Below are 24,619 nucleotides of genomic sequence, written 5' to 3' on the forward strand. Positions count from 1 at the left end.
CTCAGGTAGAATTCATAGGGGTGACATGTTCATGCCCACATGCCCCTGCCATCTTCCTTTCTCCCTCTACTCTGCTGGCAGAAACTCAGATTGGCATTGCCCATTCCACATGGCCTCCTGCCAGCTCCAGGTTCTTGTGAAAGAGGAGCCGGGCTGGTGCCCTGACCCCTATTGTGAGGGATGCTATTGACTGTCTCTAGCAATAGGGGGGGCCTGGATTGAGCCAGACATGGCTCTTGGGTGGCCATGGCAAACATCTGCAAGACAGCCAGGAGGAGGTCAGCCTGTGGGTAGTCTAGGCTCACACCTGGGCTCTAGCTGGAACCAAGGGCTCTGGGCCAAGGCATAATCAAGCTCACTGAGTCTTGGGCATGGACCCTAAATGCTTGGCCCCATGAGCATTTGCTCCAGCCAAGTGTACCAGCCAGACTGTTGAGAGGCTGGTGGGGCTTCAGGGGTCACAGCTACTTCACACCATTGCCCTTGGCTGCCCCAAACACAACTGCAGTCTCTCTCCTCTTAGCTAAGTTCCCCTCCTCCCTTAGCTAATGACTTCCAGACAGTGCCCTGTGCTGGGCCAGGCCAGTGGTGGGTAGGGCGGATGGGCTTTCCAGAGTTCCCTGGGATTAGGCTTTATTATGAACTGCAGAAAAGGGCCCAGTTCAGGACAATATCCACATATAGACATGCACACATATCCTCTCAAACGTCTGGACACACATACGCACGAGTGGGCACTGGCACACACACGTGCTCAGACAAGTGTGGGTATTGGTTCCCATCTAGATAAACACATGTGAGCACACGTATATATGTAAGTGTAGACTGAGTACACCCGGACACTCTCCCCACACACTTCATTCTCCCCCAGTGTCTTCCTTGCTGTGGAGCCAAAATGCTAGGACTGGACTGTGTAAAGCAAATCCAAGTGTGCTTTACCCCCTGCTGGCTCTGACTATGGGCTTATAAAAATGAAGTGGGAACCTCCGCAGCTGTGGACAGTAAATCCTGAAGCGCAGAGGAGGGCAGCGTTACCTGCCTTCTAAGCTCATGGGGGGAAGTTGGGGCACTGATTACAAGTGTCTGCGGGGCTGGATGGGCAGTGGGCCAGCTTCTCGGCCTTGGGCACTGCCTGCTAGCCTAGCCCCGGCCAGCTGTCTCCCACAGACCTCTGGGGTCCAGAGACCCAGAGCCCAGGGGGGGGGGGTGCGAGGACCAGGAGAGGAGGAGAGAGAAGTGGAGGGCTGGGGGTGTGCAAGGGCTGGGGTGGGCAGAGCAAGCAAGACAGCCACGTGCTGCTAAGGCTGAGGGGAGCCCTCGCATCTGGAGATCAATTAGCATCAATTACTGACTTCATTTAATTGTCGTCCAAGATGAATTTGTCATTTTTAGCTGAGAATTAATGGGAGACCTTCACCTCTCCCTGGCACCAGCCGCGGAGTCAACAGCGGTCACCTCAGCCCGCTAGGAGCCCTGAATCTGCTTGGGGATGGGGCCAGGCGGGGGCAGGCAGCTAGTGGGGCTTCTGCTGTCTGGGCAAGCTCTGGCCTGCCCCAGGCCCAGCCAGCCTGGCCCACTGTAGCCCAGGGCCAAGGTGGGGGCCGTGAGTCCTGCGGAGCAGTTCTTTGTAGCCTCTGGCTTCAGCCAGAAATTAATTTGCTGGGCTGAGCATGTTTACCTTTTCCCAGCAAAGCCGAGACAGTAAACAGCGGACCGGCGGCTGAAATTGAATTGATAACTGCATCAACGTGCCAGATAACGCCTAAAATAATACACCGATAAGGAAATTCGATTTGATTTGCTGCTGCGCATCAGATTGGCCCCATCTGTAGCTGCCTGTAATCATTTTCAATTGCGTTGGGAAGCCTTATTTGTCCTTAAATATTTCTGTCATTTTTCATTGCTGGCGACAGATCCTTGGGCAGGTGGCAGGGGTGCGCTGCCTCTGTGGGCGCGGGGCGGCGGCCTGAGGAGGAGGGGTGGCGGGGACTTGCGGGGAAGGAGGCAGGGAGCAGGCAGCCGGGCGGTGACAGCTGTTCCTCCAATCAATCACGCTGTCGACAGGGAGGGACGACTGGCTGGCAGAAATTGAGTTTGCCTCACAGGGGACGATTGAGCAAATTAATAGCCCATTAGCCAAGCAGTGACCTGAGAAATGAAGGTGCAGGGGTTCCTGCTCACTCAGGCCGGCTGGGGTGGGGCAGGGCAGGAAGAGGCTTTGGGGAGGAGACAACTGGGGAGGAGGTGTGGGAAGAGGAGGGAGGGACGTGAGGATGGGATGGGGAACATCCATGTGGGAGGTGGGCTGGGGAGTAGATGGTACAGGAAGAGGGGGAGGTGGGCTAGAGATGCAGACAGTCCTAGGAGAGATGCTGGGAAAGGAGGGGGTGGAGGGGGCTCTTGACCATCTTCCCATCACGCCCTCTGGGACTGAGTACCATGCCAATAAAATCCCCTCCATCCTCGCTCCCTAGATACTCCCTTTACTTCCTCTCTTGACTTTTCCGGAAACCTGGTATATTCCCCAGAGACACCACTTCCCGGCAGTCCTCTCCAGTGCGGGCTGTTTTTCTTCCAACTCCAGGTTCCTCAGGCCAGGAGGTGGGGTCAGTGTCTTCCTTAGTGCTCACTGCTGCTTTCAGACCACCGCTTCTCCACTCATTGGGCTCTGAGCGCAAGTACCACGCTGCCTCCCTCATCACCGTTATCCCCCTTCTCCACATCTGCCGGGGACTTTGACACTCACCTGTCACCCCGAGCCCTGTCACTGCCCTGACCTCCTCAGCTCCTGTTATTTTTTCCTGTATTCCACTTCCCCCTGGAGAACCTTGTCAACAACCTAAATTGCTCTGTGAAAGAACTCCCTCTCCCCCAGCCCTCTCATGGCTCTGTACCCATCACACTTGCTTCTCTCTCTCTCCCCTCCTCTCCTCCCACCTCCTGAGACCACTTACTCATGGATTCTAGCCGGGACCCCAGGGCGCATCACTGCAACACCCTCTTGTCAACATACTCAACCTCTTTACTTCCTTTGCCTTCTCCACAACCCAGCTATTCTCCTTTTTGTCTCAGACACACAGGCGGCTCAGCGCAGCTGGGGAAAATCACAAAACCACGCAGAGATCTGCCAATAAAAATTCATAGTTTCCAATCTCAGCACTACTAAGCAATCCTCTTCCATGCCCTTGGTCAGCTCTGTCTCCCCTTCCCACAGAGACAATCCAATAATATTTTACTGTCTCGAGTCTCCCCTCCCCATCTTCTGTCCCTCTCTCTCTTTCTAAGTGGCGTCACTGCCAACTTCACTCAGACATTTGAAGTCCTTAGGCACAAAGTCCCTCAACTTCCAGACCCAAACTCACTTCCTTGTTTCCTCTTCCAGTCTCAGGGCAAGAGGTATTCACCGTCCTGCTTTAGCTTAATCCCTTCTCCTGGACTCAGAATCGCATTCCTGCCCACATTGCTGGGGAAGCTGTCCTGTTCTCCCCTCTCTCCTGCGTCCGTCCTCCCCTTTCCCTCCTCATGCTTCCCTCCATCAGCATATACATCCTCGAGCCTCCCCCGTTACAACAGTATCAACTATGCATCCTTCTCTTTCTTATGGCACCTTGTAGCTAATGCCCTTTTCTTCTGCTTCCCTTTTCACCTAAGATGCTCCGAGGAGTCTTGCTTGATGTCCATAGGCACTACACCAAGGTCTAAGGATACCACGAAATCTATGTCCTTAAGGAGCTTGCAAAGCAGTGAGGAAGCATGCAATGAAATAATTTTGCAAATATTGTAACGTTGCCGTTGTGTCAAAGAGGGGTGAACCAGGGTTATGGGAGCCTATAATATGGAGATTTGCCCTGCTCAGAGGAATCCAGAAAGGCTTCGCTGAGGAGGAGACACAAGCTGAGATGTGATGGATAAGTAGGAGTTGAATAGATGAGGAGGAAGGGAAGTGATAACATTGGTCAAATGCTTACCGTGTGCCAGGCATTGTGCCATCTTCCTCACCACCCCCTTCATTTTATAAATGAGGACACAGAGGCATAAGAAGTTCTGTAACTTGCCATGGTTACCCAGTAAGTGGTGTTGCTGGACTTACCACCCAGGCAGTGCTATAGTGGAGCCCATGCTCTCAACCACTCTCCTTCCTCTGATGTTAGCTGTCATCCTCGCCATCGTCCACTCCCCTCTCTGCACGCTCTCAGCGTGATCTCTACTCTGGTTTCATTTCCTCAGTTTGTACCTCCAGTCCTGAACCATATGTATCACTGTACACCAGATTCTCTACGTGATGTCCCACAGGCTCTTCAAGCTCGATGTGCCTGAAACAAGACTTATCTTCCTCTAGACCTGCCCTCCTCCTGTTTTTCAATTTCAGTGGCTGGCACCAGCACCGCAGAATTCCCTAACTTGGCAATCTGGAGTCTTACTCTCGACTCAGGCCCCTACGTGCAGTAAATCAACATCATAGCTGTTTTTACCTCCTAAGTACCCTGGAACCACCTTCTTTTCTGCAGTGCCCTCGTTCAGGCATCATCATCTCCAGTCTTTACTCTTAAGTTTCCTAATGCATCTCTCTCCCCTCTAATCCATTTCTATCTCTACAGCTAGAAGGATATTCTAAAAACACAAATCGGATCCTATCATTCAGCTACTTAAGACCCTTCCTTGGCTCCCAAAGCCCACAGCATAAATCCTGAACTCCGTATCAGACAGTCTCTCTCCAGTCTCATATCCCTTCCAGCAGTGCTGTGTGCTATGTATGGCTGGACAAGACCTAGCTGTTCACTTATAATTCTCACTGCCAATAATGCCCATGACATCTATCTCCCCATGGGCAACTTGTAACTCCTATTTATTCTTTAAGACCACACTCAGACAATACTTCCTCTCTGAAGCTTTCCCTGATAGGGAATTCCTCTTTTTCATGTTATATTTCTTGTATGTCTACACCTCGATTATTGCACACATCGGATAATATTGCAATCATTTCTTTGTCCATCTGTCTCTCCTGGTAGACTCTGAGCTCCTTGAGGGCAGGGAAATTATCTGACTCATCCTGGTACACCCAGGACCCTGAAGAAGGTCTGGCACAGAGTGGTAGTGACTGTTGAATGATTCAGTGACCCAGTTAATGGGAGGAGGACTTAAAGGGACAGAAGGGGAATGTCCAGAAGGGGAGGGAAAGATGGGGTGGGTAGGGGTGAGAGAGGTGGGAAGAGGGGAAGGAAGGCAATTGAGGTGATGTTGAAAATTCCTTTTGCTTAAATGAAGCCTGGCTTTCATGGTCAATGAGAGGCAGAGGCTGCAAGGGTTTCAAAAGGCAGAGGCTCTCAAAAGACAGGAGCTCCACAACTGCTGTCCCAGAAAAATACCAAGTGTTCATAGACTTGGTGGGAAGAGAGTGGGCAGTGGCCACCAGACGGTAAAATCCCACGTCTGGAAACACTGACAGACAGACATACCCAGCAGGACGGGCAGATACCCACGTGCTCAGGGAGGGTCCCCAGCAGCGCCCCCTGTCACAGGGCCCTCTGCGGCCTCTGTGCTGGCCTGCCACCTCACCTGGAACCCCTGGCTGCTCTTTCTCAGCAATTTCCCTACCCGAGAAAGCTCTAAGGGTTTCAATTACTGGCGCGTGGGATTTAGTGCCCTGGGCTTCTCTGACTGGAGGAGATTTATTTGAAGGTTTAGTGTCGTGGAGAATTCACGTCTTCACTCCCAGGAGCCCAGCTTCCGTCCTGAGCCCCTAAATCAGGAACCAAGATGGGCTATTGTCACTTACCGCATTAGCCTCGTTAGCGGACCAGGAGGGGTGATTAATAGCAATGCACACACAGCCATCCTGCTCGCTGGCTCTGCCGTTACACCTGACCTGGGGAGGGGGTGGGGAGAGGCTGAGCCTGCTCCAGGATAAGTAAGGAGACAGGGCCGGAGCCCCCGCCCCTGCCAGGCAGGGCAGTCCCTGTGGCCCTTCCAGATCTGGGGACAGTTCAAAGATTAGCAAGCCTAGCCAGAGACGGCCCAGCTGGAGGCCTCTGGGCCTGACTCGTGGAGGGGGCAAGAGAGTGGGTGTGTGCGGGAAGGCGGGAGGAAAGGGTGGGTGTGTTTATTTCAATTCCCAAGTGCTCTTTGAGTGCTTACTTACTACGGAGGCCAGCGTGCATGGGACACAAGGGCACACGGAGAGAGGGAAGTATGGGGGGAGGGGTGAATGATGGAGGTTTCTATGAGAGAGAGAGAGAGGGAGAGAGAGAGAGAGAGAGGTGTATCTCTGTGATGAGGCAGAGAGGACTACGTGTGGGAGAGGAGTGCATATATAAGGAGAGAGATGGTGGGAGAGAGAAGAGGGGTTGTGTGTTTTCTCTTTTATTCCTTTGTCTCTGCAAATTCTTCCCTCCATAATCTTTTTCCCCCCAAACTTTTTGGAGTCAGGCTAACCTGGGTTTGGCTTTCAGTTTGGGGTACTTCATGCACTTATTTATCTGTTCATTTACCAAGTTGTTACTGAGCGTCTACTGCCTTTTACCTTTCTGTGCCTCATTATTCTCACCTGTAAACTGGAGATTAATAGGGTGGCTATGATAACTCAGTGATGGAATTTATTAACAAGTCTTGTGAGTGCACAGAATCAGGAGCCAGATGTGCCCTGGCACGGGGCGGGGGGGGCGTCAGGACCAGAGGGGGGTCAGGAAATGGTAGTTAAAGAGCTAGGGCTCCTCTGCCAATCCTCTCTCCCTCTCCTCTTTCCATCTCTCTTCTCTCTTTCCATCACCCTCTCTCAATCACAGCTGAGCCACAGTATTAATTGTTAGAACCAACTGACTGTTTAGACTCTGATGTTTTAACTAATCACCACTAATGCAGACACTGGTGGGCAATCACAGTCATTTAGTTCTCAGGCAAACCCCTCCTCAGAGCTGAGAGGAGACTAGAGGGGCATCCAGCAATAACTGAGATTTGGGAGTGATGGGAGCGGGAATGACTGCTGCCCAGAAGGAGGCCCCTCTAGATCCCGGTGGCCCTGGTCCAGCAGCCTGGCAGAGGGCCAGGGGGGCCTCTGGACCAGCCCAGTCCCCTGGGGTGAGTCCCTTGAGCCCTGTCCTGGAGATGGGCTGGCTTCCTTCCTCATCCTCTTACTCCTCTGCCCTTTGGCCTTAGCCTCCTGCTTTAACTTAGAATTCTGTCGTGGGAGTCTCCTCCAGCAACCACCACCCTGGACCAGAAATAGTCCAGCAACTCCCCTTCCCTGAGTTGCTTTTCAACTGTTGTAGCTCCTAAAAGCCTGCTTCCAGGAAGAGTTGTTTAGACAAAGGTTCAAGTCCCACTGGGGCATCTGCTGGATGCTGATTGGGATGGGAAGCTGCACCCTGTCCATTTTGGCCGAGGACCCAAGAGAAGAGTGCAAACATGTGTTCTGTGCTGTTGAGTGTGGAGAGAAGGCCAGGGCTGGGATGTGACCTGAGTTCTGTGTGCCTGAGGACACCTGCTCACCTGTCCTGCCTTCTTCACACGGAGGCCCCAGAGCCTCAGTCTGCACATAGCCCTGCTCCACCCTGAGGCCCTGGCCCATCCTACAACTGCTCCAGCATTGCTGCAGAAGCCAGACCCCCAGAACTCCGGAATGCCAGCTTCAGGGTGGAGGCCAGGCAGAGCGGGACCATAGGGTCCAGATGTCCTGGAGGGGGCAGCCTAGATGCCGGTGGCCAGTAGGTGTCGCTGTGGCTCCAGCACTGGGAGGGGTTGTCAGGCAGGGGGCCCTGGAGCAGGCCGAGGGGCTGAGTGTCCTTTGGCCTCTCCCACCCCTACCTCGGGCCTTCCTGCTAGGAAAGCTTCCCCAGTGCTTCTCAAACTGGAAATGTCTGTGGAACACTTGGGAGTTCATGTTAAAATGTAAATTCTCATTCCATAGCTCTGGAGCCCTTCCCAGGGTTTTGCATTTCTACAGAGCTCCTGGGTAAAGCTGATGCTGCTGGTCTGTGGACCACCCTCTAAGGACCAAGATCCTAACCTCTGTGGATCCCCAGTGGGGAGACACTGACTCAGCTCCCTTCCAAAGCCAACGCTCACCCTCACTCCTATTTCCTCAGTAAAGCTCCCAGACCAGAGGCCAAGGGTAACTATTAGGATCCCTGTTTTTGGAGATGGGCTCAGCTGGATTGCATGAAGTAGGCAGTTTCTAGGGAAACCCTGAAGCAAAACCTAACCCCAGCCCTCTGAGTCAACTCAGCCCTACCTCCTAGCGCAAATCCTAAACTTCAATCATCAATCCTAATTCCCCCGAATAAGCCCAGCTACCACCTTCAGAGCTATATCTAGATGCCAACCTCAGCCCAGTTCTTGTGCCCCCTTACGTCCAGCTTGTGCTACTTGTTGCTTCAGTTTCTATCCCAAGACTGAATGTCCTCTCTGATAACATCCAGGTCCTCCGCTATCCTTTCTTCTAGATACCAGCCTGAGCCAGGACAGGGGGGCAGTAAGATCGGTGGACATATGCCTCCAACAAGCTCATCCAGACCTCAGCAATGTTCAGGCATTTGCCCCCAGGCAGAGAGAAAAAGCAATTCGGCAGTCCATTTGAGAATAGGCATCTCACACTCCTCCTGGAAGGCCCCTTGCTGTTGGGGAGACGTGTCTTACCCCATGTTTTCTGTTCTAAGGGCTCCATTTCCTGGATGTGGGGTAGGCGGGGAGGAAGTATGTACACTAGCCCAACCCTGATTGCAGGTGAACAGGGAGGATGTGTGTACGTGTGTGTGAGTGTGTGGGGTGAAGTGAAGAGAACGGTGAGTGGTGGGGTAGGCAAGGCGCTCTCCAGGGCTTCTCTTCTAAATCAAGTTTTCTCTAAGGAGACTTCTTCTTTCCCAGCCCCGTCTACTCTCTCGCCCTCCTGGGCACAACAGAAGCTGATTCTTGCAGGGGTGATAGTTATATGACCTGGACTATAAGGATGTACCCCTTCCCAGTCTGACATGTTGTGCTTTTTTAAGTAGGAATGCAGTTTTAAATAGGAGCAATTTGGCCTTGCCCTGGTGGGCTGCCCACCGTGACCCACTCCCCAAGTCTGGAGTAGAGGAGATGGGTGCAATCAGAGAAGAACCATCTCTCACACTGAGGCGTCGTGTAATAAAAAAAAAATACTCCTGCATGTACCAAAAAAAGGACCCATCCTTGCCAACTTACAAATATCTCTATTTAGGAAAACGGTCTCTGCATTTATAAAGTACTTCTACATTTACAAAATATCTCTATAGTTTCATAAGTCACTTTCTCATCAACCATTTAAATAAAAAAGATCCTTTGAATACTTTGGGAAAGTTACTTCACTTCTCTGTACCTTAATTTTCTCATCTGTAAAATGGAAAGACTAAAAGTACTTATTTCACAAGGCTATGCTTAAGTTATTTAAAGAATGCCTGGCACATATAAGCCCTCTTTGTCAAGTGTTCGCTATTATTATTATTAATATCCTGGGATATTAAGCACCGTAGATAGGGACAGTTTCTTTAGATAGGGAAAGGTAAAAGTACTCGTCTGTTGCTAGTAAGCTTAAAAGTGAAACTTTTGGCTCCTATAGTCCAGTCCTGTGTTCTGTCGACTACACTAAAAACATCTGGCCAGAGTAATTCATATCAGGAAGCAAAGACTGCGTAGGACTCTAGGTCCAACGGTCTCCTGCCCACTGCTAAGTCTAGTGCATGGGAGGGAACAGGCGGGGGTGTGTGTGTGTCTCGTCTCCCTTTGTTGAATTGTGGGAATTAATGGGGGTCTGCGTAGGGGGAGGAGACTGGGTAGGCTCTGTTCCTGGATCTGTTCTGTGGGTGCCTACTGGGCTTCCATGACCCAGAGAAGACACTTAACCACGGCAGCTCTGGACCCAGTGCCCCCACCAGAAACATCTCTCCCCTCAAGCTTGTGGCCTCCTCATCTCTTTCCACATTGGCATCCCCTCCACCTGCGCTCTCTGCATTCTGTCCTGGTGGCTCAGTCGTAGGCAGAATTCCGGGGCCAGGGCTGAGCTGAAGGTAGGGAGCGGGAGTTAGGGAGGAGCCTGGGAAGGTGGCACATGAGTTCTGGGGTCAGACAGGCCTGGTCTTGAAATCCAACTTTGCACTAGTAGCCATGTACCCTTTGGTACCTTGATCCAGCTAAGTCTTCATTTCCTCATCCCTAGAGACTGAGGATGATAACACTGGCACCCAAGTTGCTTTACCAAGTGAATGAGAAGAGTGTGCAGAACTTGAAGCCCAGAGACTTGCACAGAGTGGGTCTTGGCATGTCTTCCTGACCTGCTGGGGAGCATCTGTGGGCCTGGGGGTGCAGGGGGACCAGGAGCCTTGGGAGGCTCTGCCCAGAGGCTCTAGAACTCCTCCTTCTGGGTGGGCCTAGCCCTCCCCCAGGCATAGCGGTCAGCGGTCATCAGGACAACACAGGCCAGTGTCATGAGGAAGGCAGCTGCGTGGGGGTTGGGTTGGAGGTTATGTGCAAAGACGGCCAGAGACAGCGGGGCAGCTGGGAGGCCTGGCCAGGCACAGCCTGGTACCAGCTGCGCCATGGGCCTCTGAGCCCAGCCTCAACCAGCAGGCCCTGGCTGAAAGCCACGGCCCCAGGCTCCTGTGTCCTAGTTCTCAGTTCTAATTGTGGAGTGGGGCTGAGGGAGGACCTGGGTGAAGACTACCATGGCTCAGGCTGGAATGCTCAAGGGAGACTGCCCTCTCTCCTTCTGTCCATTGGTCTGTCCCTTCCTTTCTCTTTCTCTCATTTTTATCATGAGCAGTTCCAAACTTAGTCCTGGAACACCCTCAAAGCTTGGGAGCCAGTGCTCTGGGGGTTGTGGAGAGAAGTGCAGCCCAGGCTCCAAAGCTCTCAGGCTGGGCAGAGCAGATACCACTACGAGGCTGAAGTGAGAAGGGCTAAGGGGGACAGTGAGGTCACAATGCACAGAAGTGGAGGGCTTCCTGGAGGAGGGGGCGCCGGAAGTCTGGAGTGTAGGATGGCAAGAGAAGGAAGGGTGGAGCCATGAGCAAGATAGAGGTTGAGAGACAGCCCAGCAGGGCCAGTGTGTGGCTGGAATAGAAGGAGGATGGAGGGAATACTGGAGTCTGGGAGATAAAGTTTGCTGGGGGCTCCCCTGGTCCTTTGTTCTGTAGGCATCAGGGGCCCAGGGTGCACTGTGAGGCAGGGATAACACGGCCTTGGCATGTCAGAGCCGGGAAGACTCATAGACCCCCTCCATGTTATTGAGCCCTCTCAGCGTTTAGACAGGGAACTGAGGCTGGTGACTAGAGTAGCCCTTTGTGGAAGGGCATGTCTCGGCCATGTCTGTAACCACACCCTAAAAGCCAGTCCTGGCCCAGCACAAAGCGGCCTGAGCCTTGTGCTTGGTGAGGGAGCTGGGATTATTACCCTCATTTCACTGAGCGGGGAACCCAGACTCAGAGGAGTCAAGCGAGATATGGGAAGTCCCACCGCCAGCACATCATGGAGCCGGGACCCGAAGGGCTCGGGTCCTCAGCAAGGCCTGCGGGGCGCTCCCGTGGAGACCACTGCATGCCTGGCCAGCCGCCTGCCTCACCGCTTCTCGTCCTCACACCGATGCTCTGGTCACACAGAGTTCCTTCGGTTTCTCAACCGGGCCATTTCCTCTCACCTTTGGGCTTTACACTTTGTTTCCTCTGCCTGGAACACCTCCTTTCAGAGCTCAGCTTCAAGGTGAGCTCCTCTAGAAGCGGTACCCTCCGGACCTTTGGGTTCTGTGTCCCCATAGCCTCCTGGCCTCACCTGTCACACTGTGATTACACATTACTTCTCTATTTTCTCAGCAGGCCTGGCACAGTGGATGATGTCAAACGAGAGAATGAGCGGAGGGGTGGCTAACGCCCGCCCCGGCCTTCCTATTCTCTGCCTCTGGTGTCAGCAGCATCCCTTCCCCAAGGCCCCCTGAGCTAGCAGCCCTGGGAGATCGGCTAGGTTCTAAGAACAGAGATGGTGCTGATACGGCCCTGGTCCTGCTGGGAGCAAGCATTCCGGAGGGGGCTGGTGGAGAAAGCAGAGACTCATTCGAGTTCAAGTTCAATGCAAGAACTAGTCTAGAGCAGGTAGTCCTCAGGGCCACGGTGGAAGGCCCCATTGGGTTGGGAAAGCACCAAGGAAGAGCGGGGCTCCTAAAGGCTGGGAAGAGGTCATTGAGAGGAAGGTCCCAAAGGATAGGGAATACCCAGCTTCATGGAGAGCAGGGGACTGTAAGTCTGGGAGCAGGGGGACAGATGGGAGCAACGACGGACAGAGGAAGGCATTCAGCCCCCTAGCTAGACTCCTTGTCCAGCAGGGCCTGGTCTGCCCACCCTACCACGGGCATCATGTTGGTGATTGTCTGAGGAGTCTGGCCCTTCTAACATGAAGAGTGGATGAGCTGGGATGTCATAAACCATGCCTGAGAGTGCTAGCACCAGGTGCCTGCTCCCCAGCTTAGGGCTTCCCACAGGAAATGCATTTTCCGAGGACCATGCCCCATTGGAGGGGCCAGCACCCTCACGGTCACAGAGCCACACACATCGGCCCCATTGTGCTTTGTCCATCCTGGTCATACCTCTGTCCTCATATCTGGCTTTGCCTTGGGCCCATGACCTTCACCTGTTTCTCCTCCAGCACTTTGCCTCTTAACTTGTACCAGGGCTCACAGCCTCCACACTTATCTCTGAAGCCTTAACTTAAACCGACTGCTTGTGTGCACCCCTTTTCCTTGCACTATACCACCACCAGACCGGGAGCTCCCTGAGGGCAGTGGTCTGATCTTAGAATCATCTTGTTCTTTCTGGTTCCCAGTGTAGATGTTGTTTTTAATATATATTAAATTTAACTATTGGGAGAGCCAGAGAAGCGCAAGACACAGGGATGAGGATTTTGACTTTTTAAAACCTGTTTTGTCACAAGTAAAGAGGAGACAGTAATCCCGTCGCCTGCGACTCTTGAGAAACATAAGTGAGATTAAGGTTGACATTACTACACGTTTAGGAGGTGGATATTCTTCTTATCTCTGTTTCACAGATAAGCACACGGGCCAGGGCCGGGTTGGGGTGGGGGGGGTGGTCAGAAAGGCTTGATGACTTGTCCAAGGTCGCACAGCAGTGAAGTGGAGGGGCTGGGATTCAAATGAATGCTCCCCCCACTGTATCACCCTCTCCAGCTTCCTGGGGGATGTGAGGTTCTGTTGGAGGTAGGGATGTGTAAGTCATGTCAGGGAGTCAGGAAAGTCTTCTTTCCTGGGTTTAGAGTTCAACCTGAAGCACCCAGCCCTGCAGAGTGAGTCAGAAAGGAGAAATAGTGGGAAGAGGCATGCCTGAAGTCAGGGGACTCTTCAGGGAGAAGACGTGGCCTTGTCCTCTCCTTATACATTCTGGGAGAGGAGGTGGCCTCAGGCACCAGAAAGGCAGTGTGAGGGCTGGTAGAGAAGTGCATGGTGGTGAGGGAGGCCTGAGGTCACAGGGTCTGAAGGTGGGAGAGTCATGGGAGATGGCTGGCAGAGGTGACTCCAACCTGTCCCCCCCGCCCACCGCCGTACTCTTCACACCCTGGTCCCCCAGGCAGGGATGGGGATTGGCCACCTGCAACCCTCCTCACACCTGGGCTGGGGCCTGGCCCCTAGGCAGCCCTAGGCTCCAGACACCTCTGCCCTGGCCCGGCCCAGCGGCAGGCCCAGCTGGCTCACCTTCTCAATCAATACTGTGCTCTTAATGGGCCCAGCCACCAGCACCAACCAGGGGCATTAAATGTTAATTATATCTATTTGGATTTGAAAAATTTTATTACTCCAGTTAATTATGGCTGGAGTCATAAAAAGGTTTCAGAGTGAAAGGGCTGCCTTATTGGGCCCACTTTCCCCAAGACAGATTGGAAAAGAAAAGAAGAAATAAAAGCATCTGGCTCAAAGGGCTGGGTGCTCCATATCCACCAGGCTGGGAGCCCCGGGCTCAGGACCCACATCCTCCAACTTCAGATGAGGCTGAAGTACGGCTCACACGCTCATAGTGCAGGGGCCCAGAATACTGGAGAGGCCAGTCCTGGGAGGGCAGGGCCGCGGCCCCAGCCCCAGTGTGAGTGGTGCTGTCAGTAGAGGATACCCTGCCAGTGGAGGCTGCAGGGAAACTGCAACCCTGCTGAGAACAGCCAGGCTCTTTGCGATCTGGGATTGCAGGATATGCCCAGGGTTCCTCTCCAAGTGGTCCTAATACTGGGAACTCCTCCAGCCCAGCACCCCACCCTGGCCTGGCCCCACCCAGCTCAGTCTGATTGCTTCCTGCTGGGCCGCTTATGATTCACGGGCCTGACCTTGGGCTATAAAGTGTTCACTCTAGCGGGCACAGAGGCAGGATTTACAGCCCTGGGGTCAGCTGTAGGCAATGACACACACAATAGCTGACTCACAAGGTTGCCCCATTCCCGGCCCACACATAACTCTCTCTTGCACACACAGGTACACACACACACACACACACACACACACACACACACACACACATTTTGACAGAGACAGGAATGCCCATGCATGCCTAGGAGCTATCCGCCTCATGCATCCGGTAATGGGAGTTCCATTTGTGGAACAAGTGCTGTGTATAAGGTGCTTTACAAGCATTTGTCTAAGCCTTAATGCTGATCCTGTAAGGTTGAAGCTAGTGTTACTCATTTTATAGAAGAGCAAGCAAGCTAAGGCTCAGCAGGTTAAGTGATTTGAGCACATGTGCCCTACAGGAGAACCAGCTCTACAGAGAGCCCCACACCCTAACTGTTAGCCAGGGAAATAGTAATTCCACAGGAGAGCTGGGCTGCAGCACCCTGGAGGGGGTCAGAGAGGCCAGACCATCCTCTCTCCCTCTACCCCATCCGAGGAGCTGGAGGCTGGTTCAGAGGGAGAGACAATCCTCCAGAGGCTGACTTGCCCCCCTCTTCACCCTGCAAGGTGGTAGAAGGGGGAATAAAAACCAGGAGAGGAATGCCTTAAGCCAGAAATGAGATTGGAATTTCAAATTGCATAAACTTTTTTTTTTTTTTTTTTTCCGGTATGCGGGCCTCTCACTGTTGTGGCCTCTCCCGTTGCGGAGCACAGGCTCCGGACGCGCAGGCCTAGCGGCCATGGCTCACGGGCTTAGTTGCTCCGCGGCATGTGGGATCTTCCCGGACCAGGGCACGAACCCGTGTCTCCTGCATCGGCAGGCGGACTCTCAACCACTGCGCCACCAGGGAAGCCCTGCATAAACTTTTAAAAAGCAGAAGTAATTGGGAATTAGCAGGGGAATTTGCCCATGTTGTTCAGGTTTCAACTACCCATCCAAGAAAGGGTATTTGACAAGGTATAGCTGGTAAAGATTGGAGGGGGTAAAGATTTTAATTTGTACCTCTCAAGTTGAGCTACTCAATGAACTGTTTTTATAATCATTGTTGTCACTATTACTCTGTTGCTGAGATGACCACGTAAAAGGAGTGCCCCACTCTTCTCTTCAACTCAAATGCCATTTCCCTCTACCTGGTTCCTTCCATCTATCAGGCCTTGGAATCTCTGCCTTTCCTCCAAGACCGGTGCCTACTGTCCTCTAGAGCCATTCCCACTGTCCTCGGAGGGGCTTCACCCTCATGTCTACTCGTCTCTGACTCTTGGGTGCTGCCCTTAGGTTAGTCCTTTCTCTTCCCCTTTCAAACTTGTGTGTAACTTCTCTCTTAAAATGGCCCTTCCCTTGATCTTGCTGCTCCCTGTCCCTCCCTCCCTTCCTAATCTTCTTCCGTCTTCTCATCTGCCTCCTGGAATAAGGGACCTCATGGCCTCCTTCTCACAGCATCTGTGGCTTTCCCTCAAGGCTCCTGCTCTGCCATCTATCCTCTTCCTGTCCCTCCCTCCTCTTCAGTGGACCTGATTCCTGTACTTTGTCACCTCTTCCCAGTTCCTCTGTAACTCTTGTGCTCTCTGCTCTTGGAGAATCTCTCTTCTTAACCTCTAGGACTTCAGCTTCCCCTCCCAAATCTGCCTCTAATTGGATGTCTGTCCAGAACTCCATCTGAATTGTCAACTGCCCAAAGGACATATCCATGATGGAAATAATTATCTTCTCTTCAAAATGGCTCCGTTTCTTCCACTTCATTTCTATCTGTTAAATAACTGTTGTTGGGCTTCCTTGTGGTGCAGTGGTTAAGAACCCTCCTGCCAATGAAGGGGACACGGGTCCTAGCCCTGGTCCAGGAAGATCCCATATGCCGCGGAGCAACAAAGCCTGTGCGCCACAACTACCGAGCCTGCGCTCTGGAGTCCGTGAGCCACAACTACTGAGCCCTCGTGCCGCACTTACTGAAGCCTGAGTGCCACAACTACTGAAGCCCGCGCACCTAGAGCCTGTACTCTGCAACAAGAGAAGCCACCGCAATGAGAAGCCCGCGCACCGCAACAAAGAGTAGCCCCCGCTTGCCGCAACTAGAGAAAGCCCGCACGCAGCAACAAAGACCTAGTGCAGCCATAAATAAATAAATAAATAAATAAATAAATAAATAAATAAACCCCTAAACTATTGTTCTGGTCCCCTAGCCTCCCCAAACACAGAACAAACCGATTAAATGAACATATTGAGCAAAGATTTTCCAGGTAACTACCACGTGCCAAGCCCAAATAGCCCAGGGTGGTGGGAGTGAGATAGAGGCAGGAAAAATAGGGAGGTAGCTGATGCCACTGAGAGTGAAGGCTCTGGAATCAGGTAGATTTGGGTCCAAAGCCTGGCCCGACCACTTGCCAGCTGTGTGCTATTAGGTGAATTATGTAATGTGGATGTAGCTAGAGCACTTGCTATGAGCCTCCATAATTAACTTCATTCTTACAACCATCTTCACAACGATACTATCTATGATCATTCCATTTCAGAGGTCAGAAAGCCAGGCTCAGAGAGGTTAAGGAACTTGCCCAGTATGAACCCAGGTGGGCTGGCAGCCTGTGCTTATGCTACATTTAACCTCTCAGGTTCTCAGTTTTGTTCTTTTTTGCTTACTATTGTGTCAGCAGCATCTAGGAACCCATTAAGTATCTGTTGGGTGAAAGAATACAAATAAAGGAGTAAAATACACTTATTGGACTTGACAGTATATTGTATTTGAGTAGTTGCCAGATCTTGGCAAGAGCAGGGTCAGGGAGCAGCAGGGACATACGTGAAGCTGCAGGGGTTTAAGGAATCAAAGGGAGGGAAAGAGTGGACAAGCCATTCAAGAACCAGAAGGAAGGAGCGAGAGTGGCACAGGATTGTTTTGCATAATGACTATTGTGTGTTTCTTTTCAGCGTTTGGAAGACAGTTGGGGCTCCAGAGAGAGGATCGTTGCTGGAGCTAGGCCTCAGAGGGGGCATGAGGAAATGGGATCCCAAGAACCAGGAGAGGGAACAATTCCTGCCCACAGGGGACATTAATCTGTTGGAGGGAGAGATGGGTTAAACAGACAGAGGCAGCCTTACTATGGAAGAGCTGAGCTAGAGGAAGCCTCAGGGGCTGGGGAGCCAGGAGAAAGGAGATGCCTCCTTATGATCATCTTTGCTGGGAGCCAGGTGGCCTGGAGAGCAGGTAGGTATCTGAGCTTTTTTCTTCTACTTTTCCCCAGGATGCCTAGAGCCAACTCTAGAGAGAGGGGCTTGGGTGGCTGGATTAGAAGTGGCTACTTCTGGCTGTGTCAAGACAAGGCTGCAGGGAGACTTACACCTGAGCCCCAAATCCCAGTCCTGCTGGTACCAGCAAACTAGTAAGGGACAGTAGCAGTCCCTGCTGGGGGAGCCAACTTCTGTTTCCAGAGCTGGAGCCAGCTAGGCTTTCTCAAGTGAAGCAATAAAAGAGGAAAATCAACATCCCAATGATCTTGTTTATGGTGCTAAGTAAGCTGTACAGCTTAATCCCTCCGAGGTTAATGAATTTACAACTTGCTTTGGAATTTGACAAGGGCGGTAAAAGAGGAACGAAGCTCTGGGCAGCTCCTGCCCTAGCGGCTGCTGCTTAGGGTTAGACTAGCCTGGCCTGGCCGGCCCTGGTGAAGGAGGGGAGAAGATTTCAGTGGTGGGTTCATGGCCAGTTGTCTGGGCTCTGAACTGAATGGGCTAAGGGAGGGACCATGCATGGGCCAAAGGACACTTTCTGTAAGCCTGGGGCAGGCTGGACTGAGCTGGAGCCCCCAGGCCCTCAGGACCTCTGCATCTTGGGCAAGTCATTTAACCTCTCTGAGCCTCATCCGTAAGAGAGATTAATACCTTCTACCTCCTATTGCAGCTGAAAGGATGAAAGGCACTTCATGTAAAGAAATGAGCATTAGTCCTCAGTAAGTGTTAACTATGTAATTATCATTTTACTCTGTCTGACTTCGTAATTTGCTGTTTACTTTTCTATGGCTCTCACCATTTACCCATCCATTCAGAAATCCAATAAGTCTTCACTGAGAAGTTACATGGGTGCAAGGCCCTGTGTCAGACACAATTTGGTGTGAGAGGCACACACCTTGAAACACACTAAAAATCAAGGGAGGCCAGTGCTGGAGAGGAGGAAGTACACGTTACTCTGAAAGCACAAAGAAGGGAGTGACTAAGCCGCCTCTCTAGTCTAAGCCAGTTTGAATAATGCCTTGTACTGATAGAGCCCTTGGCAGGTCACGGAATTCTTTCATGTGATTAATTCTTTTGATTCTCACAACAATCCCATAATGACCACAATTTCTAAATCAAAAATTAGAACCCAGTGAGACCACCTGGTGCGATAATAGGTCGAAACATTTGGAATTGGGGCAGTTTAGAAAATCTAGGACGTGTTGAGTTTCGTAAGCAGAGAGGGCAGGGATTTCTAGTATCTCTATGTGAACAGTTAGGAAAATGAAGCTAAAATTGTCAGTGGGAGAACAGAGACTTCATCTCGTCCATTCACTGATTACTTTGTGAGGCTGCCAAGGTCAAGGGCTGTGCTGCTTACTTCTGGGTACACACGCTGAATACAGAACCTCGCAGAGACTAGGGCCTCAATAAATGTTTCGCAAATGAATCTTTGTATAAATGTATCTATCTGCTGCTAGGAGCAAAACGCCTCAAAAGAGATGTCAATAGTCATCATTTTCTCTTCCTTACCTCCAATCCTCTCTTGAAAGTGCTCTTGCCAGGATGGCCAAAGATGCCTGGTTTACCAGTTCTCATGGTTAAGTCTCTGTAATCCTCATCGATTCTATTGGCAGCAACTTCACTGTAGCTCACTCCCTCCTTCTTAAACATTTATTTCACTTGGCTTCCTGTACAACACACTCTCCTGTTTTCTTCTTGCCTCACTGGACAATCCTTCTTAGCCTCCTTGCTGGAGGCCCCGCCTTTTCCCATCCTCTAAAAACTGGAGTGCAAGAATAGATTTAGGAGCGTTTTCAAAGTCATCTCTTTTCCTCTGTCTGTCCTCATTTTGCTACTCTGACACTAGACTTCTCTGTGATCTATTGGTTAACTCTCAACAAACAAACCAAAAGCCCCAGGATCGGGCTGCTCCCATTTCGCTGGGAAGGGGGTCACCTCTCAAGGTGAGTGCCGAGCGTTTTGTGTCTGGCTCACCCTTGGCCACACCAGTGCTGACAGATACTGCCTGTCCCCGTGGACCTGGCTAGTGGGTGCAGCTGCTTCATACTCAGAGACGAAATCTAAGAGCATACAGAACACAAGCGTGGAGTAAGAAGACAGGCCTGGGCCCCCACTTCGGCAAAGAGGAATGAATAAAATACTAGGAGACCCCAGGGTCTGTCCGGGGTCCCCAAGGAAGGCCCAGGATCCTGCCCAATGTGGCCTGCCAGGCCTCCTTCTTCCCCCACGTCCTTCACCTCCTCATAGCATCCACTCTGTACTCTCAGCTCTTTCTCCAGAGCCTCTCAACTCTCATTCCCTCTCTGCCCAGAGCATGATACTCTTAGAAAAACACTGAGGCTGTGGGTCTGTCTTTCCCCTTCCCATGCACTCCAGACCCCAAAGCCATGGTTGCCTGGCCGGAGACTTCATTTTCTCTGGATCCCACCCCTCCTGACTCCTCAGGCATGGGTGAGAGGGAGCTTGGCCAAAGCAAGGATTCCCTGGCTAGCGCCCTGGGGAGTCCTTTCGCTCTCTAGGGAGGGTCCCTGTGGGCTCCACCTGTCCAGCTGGCCCTGCTACAGGGGACAGGCAGTTGGGACCCCTCCTGCAGGCGTAGAGGCTGAAACAGGCTAATGAATCCTGATGGGAGAAGTGACCTTTTCCAAATGCCACATGTCATTGGATTTTATATCACACAAGGACAATGTGCCATGGGTATTAAAATCGTTTTTCCAATAGTTATATATGTGTGTGAGTGTGGTGCACAGTCTGTATGACGAGAGGAAAATCCTAATGAAGATGTTCTCAAATGAGCCTTCCCTCCTCAGCCCCAGACAGCCAGCCAGTCCTTCAGGACACTCCCTGCCTCAGCCAGGGTTAGGCCCTAGACCTGAGCTCTTGAGCATAGGTAAGCCTTTCTCTCATGAAGTTCCCCTGGCCCAGACCCTGGCTCTGGACCTGGCCTTGGCTCCACTTCTTGGCCTAGGAAGGTCTACCCAACGTTAGACCTGGAGGAGCCAGTGACCCACCCAACTGGTCACCCACCCACATGGTGGTAGCAGACCCACCATGCTGGTCTTCTCCCCTGGGTCTCCTGGAGAAGCTGGAGGATGCTTTGGACAGCAAGGACACATACCAGAGAGAGCAGGCCAGGTGGCAAGTGTGGTACTCAGAGGCTTTCAGAACTCTGAAGGCCAGGAGAGGCTGGACTTGGAGCCAAGAACCCCAGATTATTCTGTTTAAAGCCTCAAAGTTCTCAGGGTCCAGCGCATCTTCACAATATCCCTGACAGGTGGCCCGCCTAAACACCTCCAAGGCCAGGAAACTCCAGGCATCCCCAGGTATGATGTCTGCTCTGGAGAGCTTTGGCTGTTTAGAAAGTTTACATAGAGGCTGAACTAAAATCTATTTCTCTGGGAATTCCACCTACTGGTCTGTATATAACTCCTTGGGCTCAGACAGAAAAGGTTTGATCTCTGTTCTACACAATAGCCTTTTGGGAAGCTGAAAACATTAATAATGTCCCCTGATGTCTTCTTTTCTCTAGATTGAGCATTTCTAGTCCATTTGATGGTTCCCACTATGACCCAACTTCAAGTATCATAACCTATCGGCACTCCAGTTCTGTTCCACTGAGAATGTTATGTTCATTTTCTATCGTCACGGTAGGAAAAGTAAGTCTGTATGATAAAGGGGAAAAAAGCAAGCATCCAGAGTCAGAGCCCAAGGTTCAAAATCTCAGCCTCATTATTTAACAGTGATATGAATTTGAGTAAGGTACTTCACCTTTTGGAGATTTCATTTCTCTATTATAACACTAGGTAGAGGAACAACCTCCCCATTGGAACAAGTTCTTCAGGATGTGGTCCAAGGACAGACCAGGATCTTAGTGGAGACCTGCCCAAGCAGAGGAGGTCCACAGAGGTCCTAGGATGAGGAGAGAGGCAGAAACAGCAAACAATATCCACAAACAGCTGCTTGTCCCAGACAAGCGCCCAGAATTAACTGCCCCAAATCCTAGTAAATAGCTTCAAACATGCAGTCTTGTCCCCATTCCTGCCCTTCATGCTCAAATGAGCCCACGTGTAAGAGGCTGCTTGTCTCAGTGATGGAGCCCCTCCCCTTGCAGGCCCCACAGCACCAGTACTCAAGTGTGTAGGCTCAGACTGGGGCTCCTCAAGTCTGGGGAGAGATTAAGATCCAGCCTTGCCCTTCCTGCTGAAGCAACTAGTGCCGATTCCCAAAAAGCCTCTGTATCTTTGGCTTGCTCAGACTCTTCAGTAGTCTGGCTTTGGATCTTGGTCCAACCACTTGCTAACTGTGTGATCCTGGCCAAGTTACCTAACCCTCCGCACCTGTTGCTTCATCTGAAATATTTACCTACCTCGCGGTTGCCACAAGGCTTATATGGTTTACACGTGTAAAACACTTGGCATAAAAAATGTTGAGCACACGGTAAGCATTCAACAATATTACCTGTTATTATTATTCTACTCCCAGGACAGCTGTGAAGGTCATGGGTGCTAAATAATAGGAATTGTGTCATTCTTGGCAGACTGTCAAGTTCTGTGTTCTGGGGGGGGGGGTGATTAGAGCTGTTGTTCAGCGCCTAGTCTCCCACATTGGATGTAGGTCCCCAAGTTCATCTGACCATTGCAGGGTGGAGCAGAACTATCTGTTCCCTCCATTGTTCTGGGATCCAGATGATACCAGCTGCTTGTGGGGAGCCATAGTACTTGTTGAATTCTTCCGAATTTACTATCAAAAATTCCCCTGAGCTTCTTTAGCTTTGTCTCCCCTCCCTCTGCATGTACTCAAATTCAAATATTTATCCTGGTTGCATTTCATCTGGCTGGAAGATTCTACCCCTTATTCTAGCCAATCAAGATCATCTGATATTCTGACTCAGTCATTGTTCCTCCTAGGATCATGCTTCTGTAGGTCTCATCAACATGGTTTCAGGTCCTTTGTGATATTCCACAGCTCAGAGCCAGCAGAGAGAAAACATAGCCTCTGCCTGGCAACCGGGTGTCTCAGTCCTCCTTGTTCACCTGGTTAGTTCATTCTCACCCTTCAGGACCTAACTCCAATGTCAAGCTTCCTTGAGAACCCCTGGATTAATATTTAGTTTAAAAAATATTTGTCAGAACACTTTATACCTACACAGAAGGCTATAACCAAAAGGCTAGTAGCAAGTGTAGGTGAGGATGTAGAGAAACTGGAACCCTCATTATTTGCTGGTGGGATTGTAATTTCCACTTGATATGTAGTCAAGAGAATGGAAAACATACTTCTACACAAAAACATGAATGGGAATGTCCACAGCAACATTATGCATCATAGTCAAAAAGTGGAAACAACCCAAATGCCTTTCAACTGATAAATGGATAAATAATAGGGTATTATTGGGTCATGAAAAGGAATGAAATACTGACACATGCTACAGCATGGATAAACCTTGAAAACATGCTCTATGAAAGAAGCCAGGCACACACAAAAGAACACATATTGAAGAATTCTGTTGCTATGAGTAGGCAAACTTATAGAGAGAGCTGTTCGGTGGTTGCTTAGGGCTGTGGAGGGGGAAGAGGGGACTGACTGCTAATGGGGTTTCTCTTAGGAGGGACAAAATGTTCTAAAATTAGATTGTAGTATTGGTTGCACAGTCCTGTGAATATACCAAAAAAAGCAAAAAAACAAACAACACTCTACCACACATTAAATTGTACACGTTAAATTATATGGTATGTGAATTATATCTCAATAATGCTGTTAAAAATTTTTATCAGGCATCTACTACATGCTAGATATTCGTTGCAGCAGGGCTAGGGTGCTGGGAGAGAGACTGGGGAAGGGTGGTAAGGGAGTTAATGATTTGTGAGCTCTGTCTTTACGGAGGAGTAGAAATTAGGCCAAGAAGTAGAGACAAGGGTACTCTCAGCAGAGAAACAGTAGAGCAAAAAGCATGAGGTTTGTTGTCAGACTGCCAAGATCTGAACCCTAACATTTATTAGCTGCGAGACCTTGGTAAGTTACTTAGCCTCTCTGTGCCTCAGTTTCTTCATCTGTAGAAGGGGGACAGTTGTAGCATAGAATGGATAGTATATTATAGAGTCATATAGTATAGTACAGGTCATGGTGATGATGAAATGAGTTAACTTCTATAAAGTGCTTAGAACAGTGACAGATACATAACAAGGTCTCAATACATACTAGCTATGTTGGCTATTGGGTTCAGCCAGATTTGGTGTGAAAGGATAAGACATAGAATGAAGGGAGATGAGGAAGGAAAGGTAGAGATCAGACCACAGGGGCACTTGTATGCAGGCAGAGGAGCATGATCCTGAGCAAGAGGAGGTAGTCCTCTAGGAAAAAGAGAAGGAGAGAAGAAAGAGCCTAAGTGCAGTTGAAGAGAGAGGCTCAAAGTTGAGGGATGGCATGTAGGTGTCCTGGTTTTCTAGATAAAGTAGGCTGCAAGAGCGATAGAGGGATAGAAGAGGGTCAACACGGAGACGTAGATGATTTGGAAGACATGTCTGCAGAGTTGTATAATTTTGCTCAGTAGCTCTCAGCTCTGGGCATAGATATAGAGCATGGCAACGATACAGAGTCAGGGCTGTGCTGAGTAGTGTTACAGGGCAGGTGCAGTGGTGAGTCTGGTAAAGAAACAGCAAGCAGGTTTTACACTGGGAGAAAACGTTAGAACTAGGTGCTGGAGATCTTGATGAGGTCAAAGAGGAGGTGTTCAACTGTGAATTAATTTATTCAATTATTCATTCCCTCATGCAAACAATATTTATTGGAAACCAGTCATGTGCCAGGGATACAGGGGTGAAGCCCAACGGATGCTGTCTTTGCTTCTCGGGTGGGAGTACTGGTGTGAAAGAGGGGAAAGCATAGTTTGCTGGAGTGACATTTTCAGAGGTAATGAAGTTTTATCTAAAACCTTTTATCTAAAAACCTTTAAGTAGCTTCCCATTGTATATCCAAACTTTTTGCCATAGGCTATGAGGCCCACATATTCTGGCTTTTTGTTG

The 24,619-nt window shown here is 50.7% G+C and overlaps 2 protein-coding genes across 3 annotated transcripts in view; both read right to left on the bottom strand.

Annotated features, from left to right (window-relative positions):
• The window catches only part of RPS8 (ribosomal protein S8), a 396,253-nt gene that overhangs the window by 359,178 nt on the left and 12,456 nt on the right, over positions 1-24,619 (bottom strand). The window lies entirely within an intron of this gene.
• The window catches only part of RNF220 (ring finger protein 220), a 224,544-nt gene that overhangs the window by 45,840 nt on the left and 154,085 nt on the right, over positions 1-24,619 (bottom strand). The gene's annotated exons all lie outside the window — the stretch shown is intronic.

This window comes from Kogia breviceps, chromosome 1, assembly GCF_026419965.1.
Source record: "Kogia breviceps isolate mKogBre1 chromosome 1, mKogBre1 haplotype 1, whole genome shotgun sequence".
NCBI classification, from domain to species: Eukaryota; Metazoa; Chordata; class Mammalia; order Artiodactyla; family Physeteridae; genus Kogia; species Kogia breviceps.